This window comes from Diabrotica undecimpunctata, chromosome 7 (assembly GCF_040954645.1).
Source record: "Diabrotica undecimpunctata isolate CICGRU chromosome 7, icDiaUnde3, whole genome shotgun sequence".
In the NCBI taxonomy this organism is placed as follows: Eukaryota; Metazoa; Arthropoda; class Insecta; order Coleoptera; family Chrysomelidae; genus Diabrotica; species Diabrotica undecimpunctata.
In genome coordinates this window covers 50,182,676-50,203,636 of record NC_092809.1, presented here as the reverse complement: position 1 = coordinate 50,203,636, position 20,961 = coordinate 50,182,676, and the positions used below count along the sequence as shown (strand labels likewise).

Here is a 20,961-nt window from a genome sequence, read left to right as displayed (position 1 = left end):
AGTGTTATTATGTATTCTTTTTTGTTGTTGTATTTTTCATCAATCATCATCACCCATCCTTCTGCGTAAAAAGTTGAATATAGCCCTCCCCTAATTTCTTTTAGTTTTTTGTCAGTCTTGAGCTTCCTGCAGCCAATTCTCAGAGATTCTTTGGATGTCGTCGGTCCATCCTGTAGGTGGTCTACCTCTGCTTTTTCTGTCAGCTCGAGGTCTCCACGTTGATATTTTTCCACATTCATTCTGGCCACATGGCACGGCCAGTTCCACTTAAGCCATGCTATGAGCTCTATGATATCTGTGACGCTCGTGCTTCTTCTTATTTCTTCGTTTCTAACTCTGTCTCTGAGAGTCAGCTCAAGTAGCGAGCGTTCCATTCGTCTTTGAGCTCCAAACCCGGCCCATTCTAAATTAATTTTTCTTTACATTTCAACAGTTTGGTTGTCCCTAGCAATTTGGATTTCATAACCTTTGTCATGTTTTGTGTCTTGTTGTTGTGTTTAGGTGGGCAATATACTGCCTATGGAATCAATGTGCCTGTTCTACTTTCTATTGCTACACTGGTTGCTTGTAGGTATTATTTATGGCAACCTTCTAATTATTCATAGTGTTTTATACTGCTATGAATTATAACTACTGCTCCTTCATGAGATGTATTAACTGGATGGTTTGTATGGTAGATATTTTGGGTATTTTGAGGTGGTTTTATTCATGTTCATGATACGGCATTGGTTGCACATTTTAAAGAAGTTAAAAGTAAATTCCTGGATCAACTAGGAGAGCTGGCAACATACTACAATATTTCGGCAAGATTAAACCTTTTAAAACCCAAGTAACCCATGTAACGAAAAGTTGAATATAACCTGGCGATGGCGATTATTCGTAAGCTAAATGAAGCCGGTTGGGAGCTCAGCTAAGCGTGACTAAAACCTTAGCCCTGGCTTTGAGTTTCTTTATAGCAAAGTAAACATCTCCGGTTTGAACCCCGTCTGCTCATATTTACCACGTTTATCATGCTATAAATGAGACTTATCTAATACCTGATTGTTTGAAAGCTACTCCAGTACAGAAGATATTTCCTATAATAGAAGTTGCTCCTCCAAACATCAGGAGAAAAGTGGTTCTTCTTGTTCTGAGATTGTGTTGTAAAAACAACAAGTTATATAAAAATTAGTTTATTTTTCGTTTTTGCAAATATTGGCTTGGATCTTATGCGACAGAATGTACTTCTTGCCTGCAGGGTATTTGTGTCATAAATACCTTATAAGGACCTTGGGTTAAAACTGACGCCAGCCTGTTGACACTTTTAGGTAAAAATTGCACACACCCGCCGATTGTGCGGGTGTGTGCGGTCTCGGTACGGTAACGATCTCTTCCTCTCAAAAATGCAGTGAAAAAGTCGCGCGCCTCTATTCGCGCGCCCAAAAACACTATATAAATATTCTGTATGTTTTGTAAATATTCTCTAGTTATTAAATGTGTAGTATCGATTTTTATTACGCTTTATTTCCCGCTAAGTATAATCCCGTAAAACCAAACACATAAGGAACCATCACTCTGAAGTCTGTTTACGTATATTGAAGGAATCTCGTTAACAGTCCATGGTTCTAAAATACTTGGTACTGTACCCGCTAGGGAAAGGAATTCAATAAGCTTTCCCCCAGCAATTGGTGGGGATAAGACAAAGTTCCATCAGGTTGGAAAAAGAGGTAAAAGAATGACCATGTCAACTCATATTTGGTCAGATTAAACATTTATTAACATTAAAATCTCGTAGAAGTTTCATCAATTCAACGGCTTCAATTGATACTACCACTTCCGCTTTTGATTTAAACTTTACCTGCTGATTCTGCAGATATAAAAGAGGGATTGCAAACTTAAAAAGTTGGGGATGTTCAGAAAAGCACAGGGGCGATTGTGGCGAATATCTTGAGCACTTATTTGCACGGTCTTAAATCAATAATGCACGTAATTGACAACGCTATTGCCATGATAAGGTCATTAAATCGGTGGAATATTGTCAGAAGATTTGAGGACGTGATTCAGATATGAAATATAAATAACACAATCGAAGGAACACTTTGAAACAAAAATTGGCATTGGTTACAAAGACGCTTACGCGCTTTTAAAACTGAAATATTGTAGAAATAAAAGTGGGTGTACATTAAGGTACAAATAACTAAGCAAGTAAAGTTTAAAAATAACTGAATAACATCATCAGTCTCGTTATTTCATAGCCACACCTCGTAAAAGCGATGAATAATATGCTATTGAATATTATTTAGTTCTCATTTTAGTAGTTGATAATACAGCTTAGGTCTCTTATCAAATTCTGTTATGATCTTACATAAAAAGATAAACATCCATTCGCTGCATCCAGAAGAACCACATGCATTATATACGAACATATTGCAATCGTAAAGATATCTTTATATGACGCAATCCACAAAATCGGGTCAACCGACAAATTAAGAAAATAGATACAGGGAAGATTTTTTTACGTAAAATAGTTTTAAGAATAATGCAAAATATTTTTATGATTCTGGTCGGTACGCATCTAAATTATATTTTTAGGAATAAACAATACTTTTATACTTCATCTAATTTACTAACCGTTGCACGTCATCCGCGTCATAGCCTGTAAGGTCACATAATACCAACACGAAATATTTAGGCGGTAGGTGTGTTCTTTTTTAGAATCACTTTGCCGTGTACACTGGCATTACAGCCACTAGACATATTTTATTATATACGCGTAAAAATAATATTTAAAGCTTTCTATTAATATTAACTTAAAGAAATATACAATAATATGTTTCATTTAATTTGTATAAATGCATTATAAAGCGTTTTTATGAAGAACATTTGTTCGGAGTACACTGTAACTGTATTCGAACGAAGGTGATATTTTGGCATAAATTGGTAACACTTATTTGACAGTTGCGGTGTTGACACTTTTTGTACTTTATTATTTTGAATTTTAAAGTGAAAACCTCTTGTTTTATATTTTTGCCTATAATATATATTTAATAAAATCTGTTCTTTTTAGAACAAAATTAGTGTTTTATTTCAAAAATGTCACGTAAGAATTTAAATAGTCGTTGTAAAGAGATGGTAGCTTCTTTGATTCATTATTTTGAACAGTTATAGATAGAATAATATAATAATGGATTCAGGATTTTTTATACTTTGGCAACTATGTCAACTTCGGTCTCTGTCAATGATAACGACGTGCAACGGTAAGTAAATTAGATGGACTATAAAATACTAATTAAGTGTTTTAGAAATTGTCTCAGGGTACAAATCTAATGAATTGTCTATTTACCACTTATGATACCAGCCTGGTATGTGCTTGTTTTGTCTGTTTCGCTTAACTTATCTATTTAGTCTTCAACGTTTTCTTTCTTCCGTTCTATTGTCTTATTATAAGTATCACCTAGCTCTTTTATTTAATATAGATATATCTTTCTAATAGTATATATTATTATATATACTACTGTTATACTGTTATATTTTCTGTTTTCTCATTCACTTGATTCAGGTATTTGTCCAAGTTTGTGGAAATCTAGTTTTATTGTTCCTATTCATAAATCAGGTGACAGGAGTAACATAGCTAACTACAGACCAATAAGCATTCTTTCTTCTATTCCTAAAATACTAGAGAGTATAATATGTGACTCTATTAAAACACCTTTATGCAATGTACTAATTGAAGAGCAACATGGTTTTCTTTCAGGTAGATCAACTTCGACAAATCTTTTACTTTTCACGCAATACATATCTGATGCTTTGGAAAGAAGACTACAGGTGGATGCTATTTATACAGATTTCTCCAAAGCATTTGACACTGTGAATCAACTTGTTGTGTAACAAGCTTAAAACTATTGGATTTACAGGCAATCTGTATAACTGGTTATGTAGTTACCTAACTAACAGAATACAACTTGTTAAAATTAAACACTTTCAATCTAGTGAGATCTCCGTAACATCTGGTGTTCCACAAGGAAGCCACTTAGGGCCTTTCCTTTTTAATATATTTGTTAATGACATTAAATCTCAAATTAACTCTAAATTTTTGCTATTTGCTGATGATGATTTGCATGGTGCAATTGGAACCAAATGGGCATTAATGTTGGAAAATGTCACTTTATTAGTTTCTGTAAAAGAATTAACAACCTCTCTTATAATTACAAATTAGCTGAAGAACCACTGAAGGCTGTCTCAACTGTAAGATATCTAGGTGTTCAATTAGATTCCAAACTAAATTTTTGCGCTCATTTTGATTATGTGAATAACCAGGCATTTAAAATGTTAGGCTTCATTATTAGAACCTCTAGATGTTTGCATAACATTAATTCCATCAGACTGATTTACATTTCCCTAGTTAGATCTGTTCTTGAGTATTGCTCACTCGTTTGGTCACCCACTTATGAAGTCCATATAGCCAAGCTTGAAAAAGTCCAAAATAAATTAATTAGGTACTTAAGTTTTAAATTACACAAACCTTTAAGCGACGATTCCTACTCAGAAATTAGAAATACATTAAACCTTCCTAGGCTATCTTCCAGACGGATGTATGCTGATGTTTTGTTTCTTCATAAACTACTGAATTCAAAAATTAATTGCAATAATCTACTGTCTCTAATTGACTTTAATGTTCCTTCTAGAGTTACTAGAACATCTCATAATTTTGCAATTAAATTTCATCGCTCTAACTTTGGTAGGCATTCTTCACTGAGTAGAATCATTCTAAATGGAAATAGAATAGACTTTGATTTGTTGCTGTGCGCTTCGGAAAATGTCTGTAGAATGTGTTTAAAAAAAAATTTGTACTTTTATGTGATTTATATTTGCTATGTGCTTTATATAATTTTAATATTTTTTTTTTCTATATAGCTGCATCGCCAATTCTTTTCATACATATTTACTATATCTTTATAATTATTGTATCACTAGATAATACTTGTAATACTTTGTGTATATATTAAATTGGGTGGTATCTCATTAATAAATAAATAAAAATAATAATAATAGTAGTCCAGTCGTCAGAGATTTGACATCTAAAAATCATACGAACAAGCTCAATTGAAGGGTTTGGTGCAAAAACCGGTCAAAGACCATTTTAAACCCATTTTTTCCAAAGGAACTCAATGTAGAATAACGTGGACGGTTATTGCACCAAAAATAGTAATAGCGTAGTCCTTAGGATCGATGATATTGAGAGCAATAACCGGCCATGTGATTCACATGACGGTATCGCTCCGCGAAAATGGTTAGTTTTACTGAGTTTTCTGGTGAAAGTGATCCATATCATGATTCCGATAATAGTGATGCTGATCCACATTATGTAGTTGAAGAAGTGAAGAAGAAAGTGGCAACAAAAGAAGCAAAACGTATAATTTAAACAACGATAACAAAGAAGGTAATTTTATAAATTTTAAAAATACAAAATAATGCTCATATAAAAATGTAATTGCAGATAAGACGAACAAAGCTAGTGGTTCAGGTTTAAATCGGGGATGTATTCCAAAGCATGTAACTGCAGCACAACTGATGAAGGTAAGTTATCTAGTTTAGTTTTATATCTATGCGCCGCATTTATATATGTTTTATCGTAGATGAAACTGCAGAAAGGCGCTTAGAAGAAAATAGTAAGAAACGCAAGTGCACTTCCCAAACTTGGAAAAGAAATATTGGAACATTGCAAAGAAATTCTGGAAAATAATAGACAACTAGTAGTGGTAAAACTATTGCAGCAAAGAAACAAGGGTCCAGGTGTGAGTGTCGTAGCTGGTGCTCTGAAAGACTGATGAAAATGCAGAAAGATGCAATATGTACAGCATTTTATGCAATGGAAGATAAGAACATTTAAATAGTTATTTAGGGTCAATCTTAATATAGCTTTTTTAGGTAATCAATCCACGTATTCTTTTCTATGTGTTTTGGTTCTATAAGTTACTTTACCTCCGTTCTTTGACCTCTTATAAAGCGCCATATTTCCTTTTACAAAACGTAAAAATTATGTTCCATTTCTTCCGAAAAGCGTTCCCAGTAATCATTTTTTATTTTTCTTATAAGTGCATGTGCAATGTGCAATTAATCTCGAACGAAACAAATATTTACTCATTATTGTTTTATATAAATTAAAAATTGCAGAATTCATAAAATAATATAATCAAAATGTACTTTTTAAAAGTTTTCTCTCTTTATATTTGAAGCATAGGGGAGAGTTGCCCAAAATGGGGACCCCATCACATTTTGTGACATAAAATGAAAATTTGTAATAAATAAAATATTTTACACAATTATGTAGTTAAAGTGTGTCTTCAGGTACCAGAAAACAGATATTAAGTATTTAACAAAAATTACGTAGGGACAGAAATAGACATTTTTGAAAATGTGCAAATACCTCGTTTTTCAAAAAAGGGTGGGTAAATGGGGTACATGGAAATATTAGGTTATTTTTTAATTAAACATGTAATGAAGTATTAAACATTATTATACAGTAGGTTCAGTATGAACAGTATTAAAAAATAAAAATCAAACTAGAAACAAAAATCGCATATAAAAGTGTCATCATCATCTTCACAGCTTGAACAAGCTTCATGTGCCCAGCCACCATATTTGCAGCACCGAATCCAACCTTCCTGGCCGAAAGAGTTTCTATACATCTCGTTGCAAAAAATGCAAGCATCTTCGTCTTCATTAAAGGACGTATCAGAATCTTCAGCCTGACACTTTTTATTTTTACGCTTATTTTAGATAGACAAACCATTGTTTTGTTTCATTTTCTTGGGCAGTAGCAGGACTGGTTCTCTAGTCTTTCTTTTCTTAAATAGATTATCACTGGAAGTCGCAGATTTTTTATTTTTGTTGAAAAGGTCTTTTTTGTGTTTACCTTCTTTTTTCTCTTGGCACTCCTGTTCTTCGGCCTCTAGTTTAGCCTTGTATGGTGAGGATGTTAATATGACAGTTTTACCTTTCCCCTTGTTACTATTTCTTTTTACACGCTCCTTTTCTTGGGGTGGGGGCATCGAAATTTTTGGTGAAAGCAGAAAAGCTAATTTGGGTGACGTAGACCCACCTGTTGAAGTAGAGGGCTCAGGAGAAGTTTCTTTATAAGGCTCAGGAGAAGCGTCGTTAGAAGACATAGTTGCACTTGAAAAAGTAGAATGTTCTGTTCTATTGTTTGTGGTGTTGGTAGTAGTGGCGCATGATATCTGCTGCTCAGAATTGTGGTTTGGTTGTTCTGTGGTATCTGTCGGGACAAACAGGTAATCAGGGAATACATCTCTATTGAAAGGATATATTCCTGTTTTTTCAAGCCAGGGTGATTAAGCAGCGATTTTTTAACCTCTTGTGCATAAAATGTACTAAGTGCTGCCATAAATGAGACATCAAGCTGTTATAATCGATGTGTAGTTTGTGGTGGAAAACATAATAATATAACGTTATTTTCCCGAGCAAGATGAAGGAGTTCTAAACTTTTGGTATGGGAACTGTGACCATCAAGAATAAGCAGCACTGGTTTTTGAGGTCCCGGATTAGAAAACTCAATAAATTTTTTAAACCATACAATAAAGTTTTCTTTGGTAATCCAACCAGTCTCATAATACACTGCAGATAACCCTGGTGGGGCACCATCCATTAAGAGCGGATTTGCTTTCTTACGGGGAAATACAAACATCCCTGGCATAAAATTCCCTGCAGCATTCATACAGGTTTCTAAGGTCACCAGTACACCTCGTTCTGCTGAGGACAAACAACCCACTTGCTTTTTGCCACGCAGAGCAAGGATTCTGGAAGGCTTGTTAGGTACAGTCATAATGCCGGTCTCATCTACGTTGTAGATATCATTGGGTGATAAATTGTGTTGCGTATATAAAGATTCAAGCAAATCAAAAAATTTCTTTATTGCTGCTCGATTAAAACCTTTTGCTCTTGCCAGTGAAGTTTTCAGGATTACGTAATGCTAATTGTGGGTGCCGCCTTAGAAAGCCATAAAGCCAATGTTTACCAGCCATTTTCTTATCTTCATTAAACACGTGTGGAATGTGATTTTTAACGGCTAAATCGAAAGTTAGTTTTCTTAAATCTGTTAAGCTAAGGCGAAACAATCTTTCTTCTAAATATAAAATATAATCCACAAGTTCCTTTTCTTGCGCTTCGGAAAACACAGTCTTAAATCTACCCAATCTTTTTTCTGCAGCGTCTTTCCAACTCAATCCTTTTTCTCGAGCTTCTTTTTCAATGCGCTCCAAAGTAGTTTGTGGAATAGCGTACAGCTTCGATGCTTTTCTGTAACCCATGTTACCTTCTAACACTTCTTGAATGGCGGCCATCATACTTTCCTTGGACCAACTCTGTCTGTCGCCTTTTCTTGTATAACGACCCATGTTGAAATCTTAAAAAAACATAATTATTTAGATAATTCAATGCATAAATGCTTACCCTAGTAATTTTTGTATAGACTCAGACTTTTTTCAATAATATGTTTATATTTAAATAATTTGTCAAAAGCAGTTCTACCTAGGTACCTAGTAAAACTACTTAATCGGCATTAAAATATTCCATAGGTTAAAATGGGGACGTCCCCGTTTTGAGCTACCCTTACCGTCCCTATTGGACCTGTTTATGACTTATTTAAAAAAATATTGCATATCGAAGCTAAAATGCTAAGATTTTTAAATGAGTATTATGTGAAAATGTAGCTTAAAGACAGCGGAAACAAAGGTCTACTTACCGAAATTGACTATTTCAATGTACCTTGCTAACACGAACTAACAGGGCAGGTTGAAGTCGTAAACAAATCACAAAAATTCTTGGATCGACTGTATACAAAACAAACATAAGCTCACACCTCGACTACTTACTACAAACTGGTTAGTAGGCAACTAAGAACACCCACGCGTCGTTCGGTGTTCAATTCCCCACTCTATTATTGAAATTTTGAATGCCCCATATTACCTGGCGTCCCCGTTTTAGGCGACTCTCCCCTACAACATATACATTATAAAAACATGCCAACACTGCCAAACCAGAGGTGCAATAAGTGGAGAGTCACGCTAAACGCTGCAAAAACACAAACTATTGTGTTTCGCAGCCCAAAATCTTCAACAGGTATCATTCGCAATCGCGTTGATCAAACACCACTGTAGTTGATTGGAGAAAGGCTCATTACTAGCCCGACAGCTTCCTACTTAGGTATTCTATTCACTAAAACACTTAATTGGGAACCTGATCTAAAGGCAACTTTAGAAACCAAGCCCGTCTCCTAGTACCACTTGCAGGGACGTTTGGCAAAACACACACCAAAACTCTCACACACACTTATAAAACATTTATTCGACCCGTTAGTGAGTATAAGGCAAACTTATATTGCCTTCTAAAGGGTTATCAAAAGAGAAGACTGATCGCTGCGGAGCGCAGAATTTTGCGTAGAACGTGCAGAAAACGCTGGTACTTCCCCTCCTGTGAAATCCATCAAACGGCAAACACCACCCCTATCATCGAGAGAATAAAAACTCTCAACAGGAACTTTACTCTCAAAACCATCAACGCCCCCCTACTATCACACAAAACACCCTAAAAAGTTCCTCCTCTGACAGAGACCCGGTCTTGTCGCATCTAGCTCTAAAACACACACAATCAAACTGGAAAGAACATCAAATCCAGTCAAATCTTTCACCCCTGGCTCGATGGCTCGATAGTTACTCTAACACAACACCCCAGGAAAAGAAGAAGAAAATGCTGACACACCGGTGATTTCTGGGACTGTTTGCTTTTGTGCTCCATTATTAACCTACATTCAAACTAAAGCCTGAAGAGGTTAACCGACAAGAAATGTTTTCTCATCCCCACGTAATAAAGTATCCTTACCTATCCTCTCGAGAATGAACATTGTTGTGTGGCCAAACCAAAATATTTTTTCCATGGTTGACATTTGCGGCTATAATCACAATCGGCTTGTACTTTCGTTAATGTTAACCTAAAAAAATAAAATTTTGCAAAATTAAAATTTATTTTAAATTCTTTAAACAAATTACTTAACTTAAAAAATAACATCAATTTTCTTTGATTATAATGGGAGATATTTCGACTTTTCTACATTTTGAGTTAAGAATTCACTTTTTGAAATAGTAAAATCGATAGGGTGCAAATCCTTCATCTTTGGCGCACCATGGCGCAATTTTTTTGTCAAAACTAGAACTTATAATATTTAAAATGGTGCTTTTTAAACGTATTAACTAATGCTATAATACATTTTATAGAAGAATACTTGTGATATTGTCCTCATTCCCATGCGAAAAGTTTTTTGTGCATTTTTAGAAAAGTTAATAATAATTTGTCAAAAAATCAACTTTTAAAGATATTTTTGCAATAATTAAGCAATAAGTTAACAAAAATAACTTTACAAACTCTCAATCAAGGATTTTCTACGTCTGTTCAGTAAAATTGTGTCACTTTTTTTATATAATCTACCGGTCTTCACCTTTAGTATTTAAAAGCAAAAAGCGGTCTTAAATTGTCTATATATTGTTTATAAGTAAAAAATGACATTTAATATTTTGCGTATTTTGTTTATTATATATTGTTATCACCAAGTTTATCAAAAGCAGCTGTTAGATACCTGTATCAAAGATTGTCACGAAAAAGGCTTTTCTTGCTAATTAAACATTAAACAACATGGCCAACTTTTTGGGTTTATTGTATTCTTATGATAAACTGAAAACTTACTAAATTCTTGTGCAGATCTTGTCAATTTTTTAGCCAATGGAAAAGCCAAAGATAGCTGATGGAAAAGCCGATGTTCAGTTATTTGATGAATTAAATGTCTTTAAAATACAATTACCTCAAGAACATTGTTATAAGTCTTCAAACGAAATTATATTAATGGAAATAAATTATCTGCTATATATCCTACGGAGTTTGTTGCATTAAATAAATCATTTACCAATTTTCGAAAACATTCTATCCCTATCGCCGAAGTTGCTTATTCTTCGATTTGCAAAAAGATATAATCGCTTATCTAACGCAAGACAGAGGAAGGAAACCTCACCGTAGCCTTGCGGGTGGGAGATACCAGCCATCGGCAGCCACGTTCAATCGAGACCTGGATGGTCTGGAAGACGTGTCACAATTGTTTTACCGCGAGTGTTGTTGTTATACTGCACCCCACCAACGTTTCCAACCACATCGCAACAATCGGTGAGTGATTTTTTTTCTAAAATCTAATGAAGCATCAATATTTCTTACGATTTATAGTTCTTGTATTATTGGGGCATATTATACAATAGATTGACGTATATGCTACGTAAATTATCGTCTTTTTTTTGGTATCTTACTTGTATACGTCTTTGTCGCTGCAGCAACTTCTTGAACGTAGCCTTGTGATAACGTTATCAGTTGGAGTGCGCGGAAAGTGGGGGGAATTGGGGGGCGTTTAACGGGTTAACGTAGCATTAAAAGTCGAACAGAAGCAGAATATACGTGCATCCGACTCTTAAATCTAAAATAATATACCTGTTGCAACTATCCACATAAATAAATATTATGAAATGGTTTGGTTACCAATCAAAAATATTGAACGTTTTTAAGAAAGCTATTTTTATAAAAGTTAGTTTATGTTAATTAAATGTCATTTTATTTAAAAATTTGGAATAGTGTAACAAAGGGATAACTTTGATCAACTTTCGTGTTTTCTTAAATTCTTCCTTCCACATTATACTTGAATTCAGTTGTTTACATTGTTGTCCTTAATTCTATTATTTTATCTATAAAATTATGTTTTGAGTCTTAAGAAAAAACAATATTATTTTTAAGTGTCATGTATTTTTGTTCAACGTTGACTTTTCTACACGACTACACAGTAAAAATATTTATATATATATATACAAACAACACAGTTTATTAAGGCTGCAGTCAGAAGGTTTGGCCGGGATGTTACAGAAACACTCTTTTGACTTTTGGTCTAGCTTTCGGAATTGTTTTATTCCTTCTTCAAGACACTGTAATTAGAAGAATGCGTAAATATTTACAATATATCACAAATTGTCAGTGCAACTTACTAGTCGTTGAGATTATTTATATAAAGCTATGACACTCAACATTAATAACACACATATAAAATAATGAACAAAATACATTTTAAAATTTAGTTATGATAGTAAAAATTTTGTTTGTGACATCTTTTAATGGTGTGTTTTAACTGATCCATAAAGAACCGAAACAGAAAACAAAAATAGTATGATTAAAAAAAATCGGTTGCCTGTAAAGTCGGTTTTACGGGCGAAGATTTTACGTGACAACGTCTTTTTCTCGGTAGAATATTTATTGATATGAATATTATTAAATTGCACAATAGGAACAAGGAATTGAATGAAAATAAGAATTGCACAAATTTTAACTATAGAAATATATTTTGTTTACTAAAACATTGTACATGTAAACTTAAACTTAACTAATTTCTATTTGAGTGATTTTGTTGAGGATAGGACGATGATAGGAGAAATATGAAATGAAAGGAAGTGTTTCTGCTGTAATGTGTCTTGAACGCCAAGAACGCTCGAGAAAGACAGAGACACAAGCACGGAAGCACGCACCGATTCAACGCGCCTAATTCTCTAGTGCTGCGCGCGCAGCGGACCGATCATGTTTGAGTGGGAGAGAGACGCAAGGCATTCGCCGGTCCGGCGGGCCTCTCTCTCGTTCCGTGACTCACTGTAACAGACGTGAGCGGGCGTTACACTTTTTCATGAATGACTCCGAGCCACAACCTAATTTAAGACGTTGTCACGTCAAAAGTAATTAGGTGTTCTTCATGTTATATTAGTGGAAGTAGTATATTAAACCTGTCCTGATGGTATGCAACATGTTTTGTATGCAGGTGTATTATGGTGTGTATATGTAAAAGTAAATCTTTATTTTATTTTTGATGTTTTGTCGGTAAATAACAATAAATGTTGCTCAGTTTATCTATGTCAGACTTTTTATTTATACAAGACGTATTAGATTTTATAAAACACATTTCCAAGAAAACACGTTTTGAATGGTTTTTTTCCTTTGCTAAAATACAGGAATCATCGAAATTAAATTCATGTTTTAACGTTAATGCATGTTCTGTGAGCGCACACAAGTTTATGTTCTAATTACAGTGTCTTGAAGAAGGAATAAAACAATTCCGAAAGCTAGACCAAAAGTCAAAGGAGTATAACCTTCTGACTGCAGCCCTAATAAACTGTGTTGTTTGTTTATATCGACAGTCAATAATATCCAGTATTTCTTATATATATATATATATATATATATATATATATATATATATATATATATATATTTATATATATATACACCGAGTGTAAATTCTGCAATAAATTCGTAAAAAACTATATTCAGCACCATCAAAATTAATTTGGAGACTTCTGATCTGTTTTTGTTTTTCTCTGATTACAGCGCCATCTATTGCGAATCAAAAACAATAGTTAAAACTTGTTAACTTTTTCACATAGAATCCAAATCTGCAATAATAATATGGTTTTCTATTTAAGATTTAAAAGTTACTCTCCTCATGTAGTTATGATGTCGTGTTTAGTGCCATTCGGTAGATTTTAAAATAAATAGATAAAAATTGAATTTCGGTTTTTTGGTCTAGAACATCTACAAAAACGTCAATTTATGTGCTGCAAAACTGCCACAAATGAAAATTCAATAAATGTCCACAGTATAATATAAAGTGTCTTTATGACATTTTAAAAATATTAAAATCACAACCTGCAATACTACCACATTATGAATTGCGGCAGTATTGCACAAGGAGATATCAGTCTAGTCGACTACAATGCCGCCACATTTTACTTATGGCGGTATTGCATCAGTCGTTTGGATTGTATTCAGTCTCATTTCCGTTTTTTAGCGTGCACGTGTACTTTATTTTAGTGTTTTTCGGTGTTTTATAACATATTGTTTAGTAAAGTAGAGTGATTTTAGAAAAAAATGAGTGGATATTCAAGAGGAAAAATAATGTTAAATCTTGTTTTACAAGAAACTGATGAATATAGGAGCCTTAATAATAGTGTAGAGGTATGTAAGTGTTTCTACCCTAACAAAAATTTTAAAAATCTTTTACTACCTGCCGTTATTTGTGAATTACTTGTTTGTAAGGTGTTTTAGTATACATTTTTATATTACGCTAACCCGGTATCTATTTGAAACGCGTTTGTGTTATTAATTGTGTTATTAATTCTTATTCATTTCTGGTTTGCAGGATGTGATCATAGAAAATATTAATAATAGCTCTAAGGTATTATTAGATGTAATTCAAGATTGTCCCTCCTCTGATTGTAATTGTGTGGATTTAGATATAGGAATCACAACAGAAACAGAATTGGGGGTGCCTATTTTTACATCGAACGACAGAGATATCCCAGATAGCGATGTAGTTGAGACATACGCTGAGATGTTATGGAAACCTATATTATCACCAGAACTAAAGTTAGCAAATACTGATTCTGATCATCAAGCGATTGATGATCCACATGTTGATTGTACGTTGGGACCTTTAGAATCAGAAAGGGAGTTATCAGATACTGATTCAGACAACCAAGTAAATGCTGATCACACATTGGAACCTGTCACATCAGAACAGGAATTGTTAATCACAAATTTGTTACCAGAAAAATCAGAACAAGTTAAGACAGGTAAGTTCATACTTTTATTTTTCACTCAATGCCATCTTATTATCCACAAGCTTTTGGCTTTGTCTGTTTGACTTTATCGACTGCTGTTTCAGATGGTGTTAAACGTGGAAAGAAGCGACTGTTGAACAAGGATCAGTGGACACGAAATATTAGAAAAAGACTTCGAAATACAGGCAAGGAATATACTAACGCAAAAGGTAATAATGTTCCTGCACGTTCTCTGAAACCACCATGTAATGACAAATGTTCTATGAAGTGTAGAGATAAATTATCTGACGTTGATAGGCAGATGTTACTGTGTCAATTCTGGCAAATTGGAGATGTAACACAACAAAGGTATTATTTGCAAGACTGTATGGTTTCAATTGAACCGAAGTATCGATCTTCAGGTTGTAGTACACCAAGACAATTAAACTCAGCTTATTATGTTACTGTTAATAGTGTAAAAATTAGAATCTGCAAAAAAATGTTTATGAGCACATTTGACATAGGTGACAGGTTCATTCGTAGTGTTAGAGATAAATGTAAAAATTCTATAATTGAACACGATTTCAGAGGAAAACATCAAAATCACAAAACAGTTGCAGCAGAAATTAAAAATGATATACTTGATCATATTAATAGTATCCCTAGGATAGAGTCTCACTATTTGAGGGCGCAAACGTCGCGGGAATATATCGATGGAGGGCTAAACCTTGCATCAATGCATAAATTGTACAGAGAGAGATGTGAAAAGGAGGGTAGAGAGGTAGCAAATATACATTTATATTCGAAAATTTTTAATACGGAATTTAATATCGGTTTTTTCGTGCCAAAAAAAGATCAGTGCTCGATCTGCACAGTCTACAAAAACGCAGAATGTAAAGACGACTTGAAAGAAAATTATGAGCAACATATAAAATTAAAAAATGATTCTCGAAAAGAAAAGGAAAAAGATGCTTTAGAAGCTAAACAGGGTAAAATCGTTATGGCTTGTTATGACCTTCAAGCTCTTTTGCCATCTCCTGTTGGGGAAATTTCAATTTTTTATTATAAACGTCGATTATCTTCTTATAATTTTACAATATATAATGTAGGAACCATGAACGGTTATTGCTATTTTTGGAGTGAGTCAGTGGCACATAGAGGATCTAACGAAATTGGAAGTTCTGTGATGAAGTTTCTATCAGAACACAGTCGTGGTCAAGATGTTGTGTTCTATTCAGATAACTGTATCGGTCAGAATAAGAATAGAATGATATTAGCTTTGTATATATTTTGTGTAGGAAAGTATGATATACCATCTATTACCCACAAATATTTCGCTGTAGGACATGGACAGAATGAAGGAGACAGCATGCACTCCGTTGTAGAAAAACAAAAGAAAAGAACCCTAAAATCTGGACCCATATACATTCCTGCACAGTGGGTAACTGTAATTCAAACGGCAAAAAAAACTGGGCAACCATATTCTGTTACGGAGATGGAAACAGCAGATATTGTAGACTTAAAAGATCTATCCCAACAATATGGAACTAATTATAATGTCGATGTCTGTGGTAATAAAGTAAGATGGAACGATATAAAAATATTGCGTGTTACAAAGGAACAGTCTACTAGTTTTCAATATAAGTATACGTATGATGAAAACGAGTCCTTTAAAACAGTAGTTATTCGGCGTACTACACGTGGTTCAAATGTTGTACTAAAAAAAGCTTTTGTTACTCCACCAAAAATTTCTGCTGAAAAAAAAAAGATTTAGTTTCCCTCTGTGAATCCAATGTCATACCAAAGAGCTACCATCCTTTTTATTACAGCCTGAAATCTTAAAGCTTGAACTGTAGATAAAAAATAGATTAATTGGGCATAGTTAACTATTTCTAATAATTATTCTATAATACTAATTTTTATCAATCAATTTTTATACTTTCATACTTTTATAATTAATATTGTTTACAATTATTTAACATTTTGTGAAATTAGTAATTTTTTTTGACAATCTATTCTGGTGTAAAACAAAACTTTATTGCAGTTTTGTATGTAGCAATCGTCGGTTTTACGTTACGTCTGACTAAAACATACTCTAAAAATATGCAAGACTGCCACATCTCATATTTAATTATTAAAATATTCAAAATTATAATAATTTAATCAGTTACTGCTTGTTTTGTATTTCTACAATTACAATAAGATTATAAAGAATGCAATGTATCAACAAAAATAAAACAATATACGTTTTTTAGTTTCTATACAAGTTGTTTTATTGAACAGTAAAACTTTAAACTGCTCTCCTGTAAAATTTACCAATTTTTACTTATGGCGGTATTGCAACAGAGGTGCGATATATCGTTTTTTTTTTCGATTATAGCGTCATCTATCAACATTCGAAAAAAATGTTCCTTATAAAAGTGACTTATTTTTCTATGATAATTGGGCCCTCTCTCCCAGAATTCATTTTTTTTTCATTTTTGATTATTCATTTTTATAATATTGTTCTGAAGCTATTTTCTTGTGGCATGTTAAAGTAATTACTATTTTAATGGGAATAAGCCACAATTAAAGGTTACAGTACGTTTATTGACGTTTCAATTTCCACTTCGGAAATCGTTCTCAAAATACCTTTTGAGTATTTTGTATTTTGAGAACGATTTCCGAAGTGGAAATTGAAACGTCAATAAACGTACTGTAACCTTTAATTGTGCCTTTTTCCCATTTAAATAGTAATTCATTTCTACGTGATTAAAAAATAAGGTTAAGTGCAATTTTAGTCCGCCATCCCCACCCCCTACCCCCAAAAACGTCAATTTTTTGTTTTTTGTTTTTCAGGTGGGATGGTATTAATTTAAAAGTTTCAAAAAATTTACACGCATAGTAGAGGCTTCTACAAAACTTTTTTTATAGACCCCTTGGTTGAGTGTACATAATCTAAAAATGCATTTTTTTTTTCTAAAAAAGCGTATACCTTTTTTTTTAAAGTGGCTGTAGGTCCAATTTTTTTTTAATTTTGTGTATTTGATCAAAAACTATATCTTTGATTTTTTTCAGATTTTTCCATATGGTGCATCGAAAAATTAAGATTAAATCCGATTAAATCAAGGTTTCAAGGTTTTCTTTATGAGTTATATATATTTTAAATTAAATGAGGCCCTTAGGACATTCAAAAATTGGGTGAAACACTTTTAAACCCCCCCAAAAAAACCATGTTTTTCACGGGTTTTAGGTGTTTTTGGCGGGATTAAATATATTTTTTGACATCGACATAACCTTAATCAATTTTCTAATAATTTTACTTTTCGTGTCTAGTTTTATAGACGTGTAGATTCTTCTTCTTCTAGTGCCGTCTCCACTAATGAAGGTTGGCTATAACCATTGCAATTTCTTCTCTATTTTCTGCTTTTCTTAAGAGCGCCTACGTGTTTAACCCGGTTCAGTCGCGAATGTTTTCCAGCCAGGATATTTGTCGTCTACCTTTTTCCTTTGATTTTACCCTTCATAATCAGCTACAACAACTGGTACTTATCATGTCTAAATATGTGCCCCAAATATGCTGTCTTTCGCCTTTTAATGGTGGTCAAAAGTTCTCTATCTCTTCCCATTCTGTACCCGTAGATTGAGTGTACATAACGTAAAAATGCATTTTTTTTTTTCGAAAAAAGCGTATAACTTATTTAGGAGTATTCTGCATGCTCAATTTTTTTTTATTTTGTATATTAGGGCAAAAATTATATCTTTGATTTTTTCAGATTTTTCTGTATGGTACGCCATCTTCAAAATCCGACAAACTGTTTTTTTAGGGGATTTATTATATTTTGAAGTCTATAAAATGAAGAAAATCCCTAACAAAAATTCTAAATAAAACCAAAGATTCAATTTTTGACCAAATACATAAAATATAAAAAACATTGGACTTGCAGCCGTCTCTAAAACAAGTTATCAGCTCTTTCCGTGAAAAACACGGTTTTTTGGGGGGTTTAAAAGTGTTTTGAAAAACTTTTTGAATATCCTAAAGGCCTTATTTAATTGGTCCGACATTATATTATATTTATTATGACAGACAAATAATAAAATAAACAAACAAACAACAAATAATTGATTACATCTGATTACGTCTTCCAGAACTTTGCTTTCTTTCGAGTGTTTCTTGTTCTCTCCATCTTTTATTAATATTAAAAACTATTGTTCTACTTATGTTAAAATTGTTCGCTACGGCAGATAATGACCAACGACCTTCTAATTTCGTTGCGATTCTTCCTTTTAGGACAAATCCCCTCAAAACTCATTAAAAATTTTTTTTTCGAATTTTTGAAAATGGCGCACTATACGGAAAAATATTAAAAAATAGTCTTGGATCAAATATTCAAAATGAAAAAAGATTCGTTTAATTTCGTTTAATTGTTTTTCTTTTATAGCATAGCTTCTCCTTAGAGACCCTCTTCTCCTTCGTTCCTTTGGTATCTACTGTAATGTTTGTAATACTCTTGTCAACCATTCTGCTTACATGATCGATCCATGTTAATTGTTTTATTTGAACTTCGTCTAGTTCTTTTCAGTTTCTTGAAAGTATCTTCAGTCTAGAACTCTTGGTGGGTCCGTTAGGTACTATCTCTACAACGCAACCTAAACATCAAAATTTTTATCCTTCACCTTGTTCTTTTGCCCTTTGTTCTTTCCATTTAGTCTCTTGCACACAATACCTGTAAGACTTCTAAGATTCCAAGATCCTTCAAGAAAACCCATAATTTTATTTTTATGTTAGAGATCTTTTTATTAATATGACCTGAACATATTTTCTGGCATTCGTTGCCCGAATGCCTTTTTTGTCGGCATCATGAAGTATTACCCCACACCCGCTTACATGTTTCTGTAAATGCCAGAATCCCTACTTTAAGGACTCCTCTCAGCAAGTTTATGAGCTCTTATCTCACAACTAGGAGACATACTTTGGCAGACATAATTTTAAGAAAACACCAATTTGTAAGAATGCAAAATTTTGCTGTCATTACGACACGTTTACTGCGAATGTAATACGATATGGTATGTGATAATGATATACTTAAAAAAAAACAATTCTCACAAATTTTGGTAAAATTCCTCTTTCGTAATGCCCAAATAAGCTACTTTAGATTTATAATAAATTGTAATATGTATTGCCTTAGTTTATGTGGAGTAAATACCGTAAGAGACTAATTATGTCTCCCTTTATTTTAATGTGCATCGGGGAATTTTTGACCGTATCCCATAAATTCTTTTGTAATTGACATCATAACCACCTTGACTTGATTCCTCATAATCTAGAACTAGTTTACCACTAAATATAAATCCCAATCTCACCATAAATAAGGAAATACCTTTTCATATTATAATATATATTTAATATGCCATAAGCCATAAGTAGGTTACGATATACTGTGGAACGCTAGCACATTTGTCTAAGACTGTTCTCCTTGAACCAAATGATACCGAACTGTTTTGAGATAAGAGTATGTTTAATCATCGTTCTTTTATTTACAAGCAATGTTATCGAATTTCAACGGTACCTAACATTTAGAAAACCAAACATAAAATACCTATTGCCTAGAGACAATATTAAACAGAAATAAGTTGCATGTAAATTAATTACGTTTCTGTTTTGTGCTAATTAATGTGGCTATTATATTATTTATAAACAAAAATTCTAAAATGAATATAAGCATTTTTCGAACAAGAAACAATTTCAGTAAAAAATTTCATTAAGTATCTGGAATCATCCACGAAGTGGCTCCTATAATAAAATGTAAAACAATAAATAAAATAATATTCTCTGTCTAATTGTATGCCTTTGTGCCGATTTTGATAACAATTTATAAATATACGGAAAAATTATTAGCAAAATACGAAAACAACATTAAAGTTTACTCATAGACACATTGAAGTAAGATTCTGTTTCGGTTGTACGTCTCTGACTTAGATTGTGAATGGCAGTCAAAATCAGTTTCTCATGCCGCTGATCTAAACTTGTATAAATGTCCAGAAGGCCAATACGAATACATCACAAATTGCATACATGCAGCAGCAGAAGAATCCGTAGGTCAAATGGAAAACAAAAAAATAAGCTTTATTGGTAGGATACAGAAATTGAAAAAGAAATAAAATAAAAAGACAATTGCTTAAGCTCGCAAACGATTACCAATAAAACACTATTTAAAGAAGGCCAAGCTAGTGTCAGAAAACTGATCTGTAGTGTCAGAACCTGAGAGAAGAAGAATTTTCAAAGAGTTTTGGCAATATACTTGGGCCGAAAAGATGTTCG

The 20,961-nt window shown here is 33.1% G+C and overlaps 1 protein-coding gene across 2 annotated transcripts in view; it reads left to right on the top strand.

The window, feature by feature from the left end:
* Positions 1-11,124: 11,124 nt before the first annotated feature.
* The window catches only part of LOC140445313 (uncharacterized), a 450,063-nt gene continuing 440,226 nt past the window's right edge, over positions 11,125-20,961 (top strand). The window contains exon 1 of one of the 2 annotated variants that reach the window (XM_072537281.1): positions 11,125-11,205. The gene's annotated coding sequence lies outside the window, so the exon portion shown is untranslated. The remainder of the gene's footprint in view (positions 11,206-20,961) is intronic. The other variant, XM_072537283.1, reaches the window with a different exon arrangement.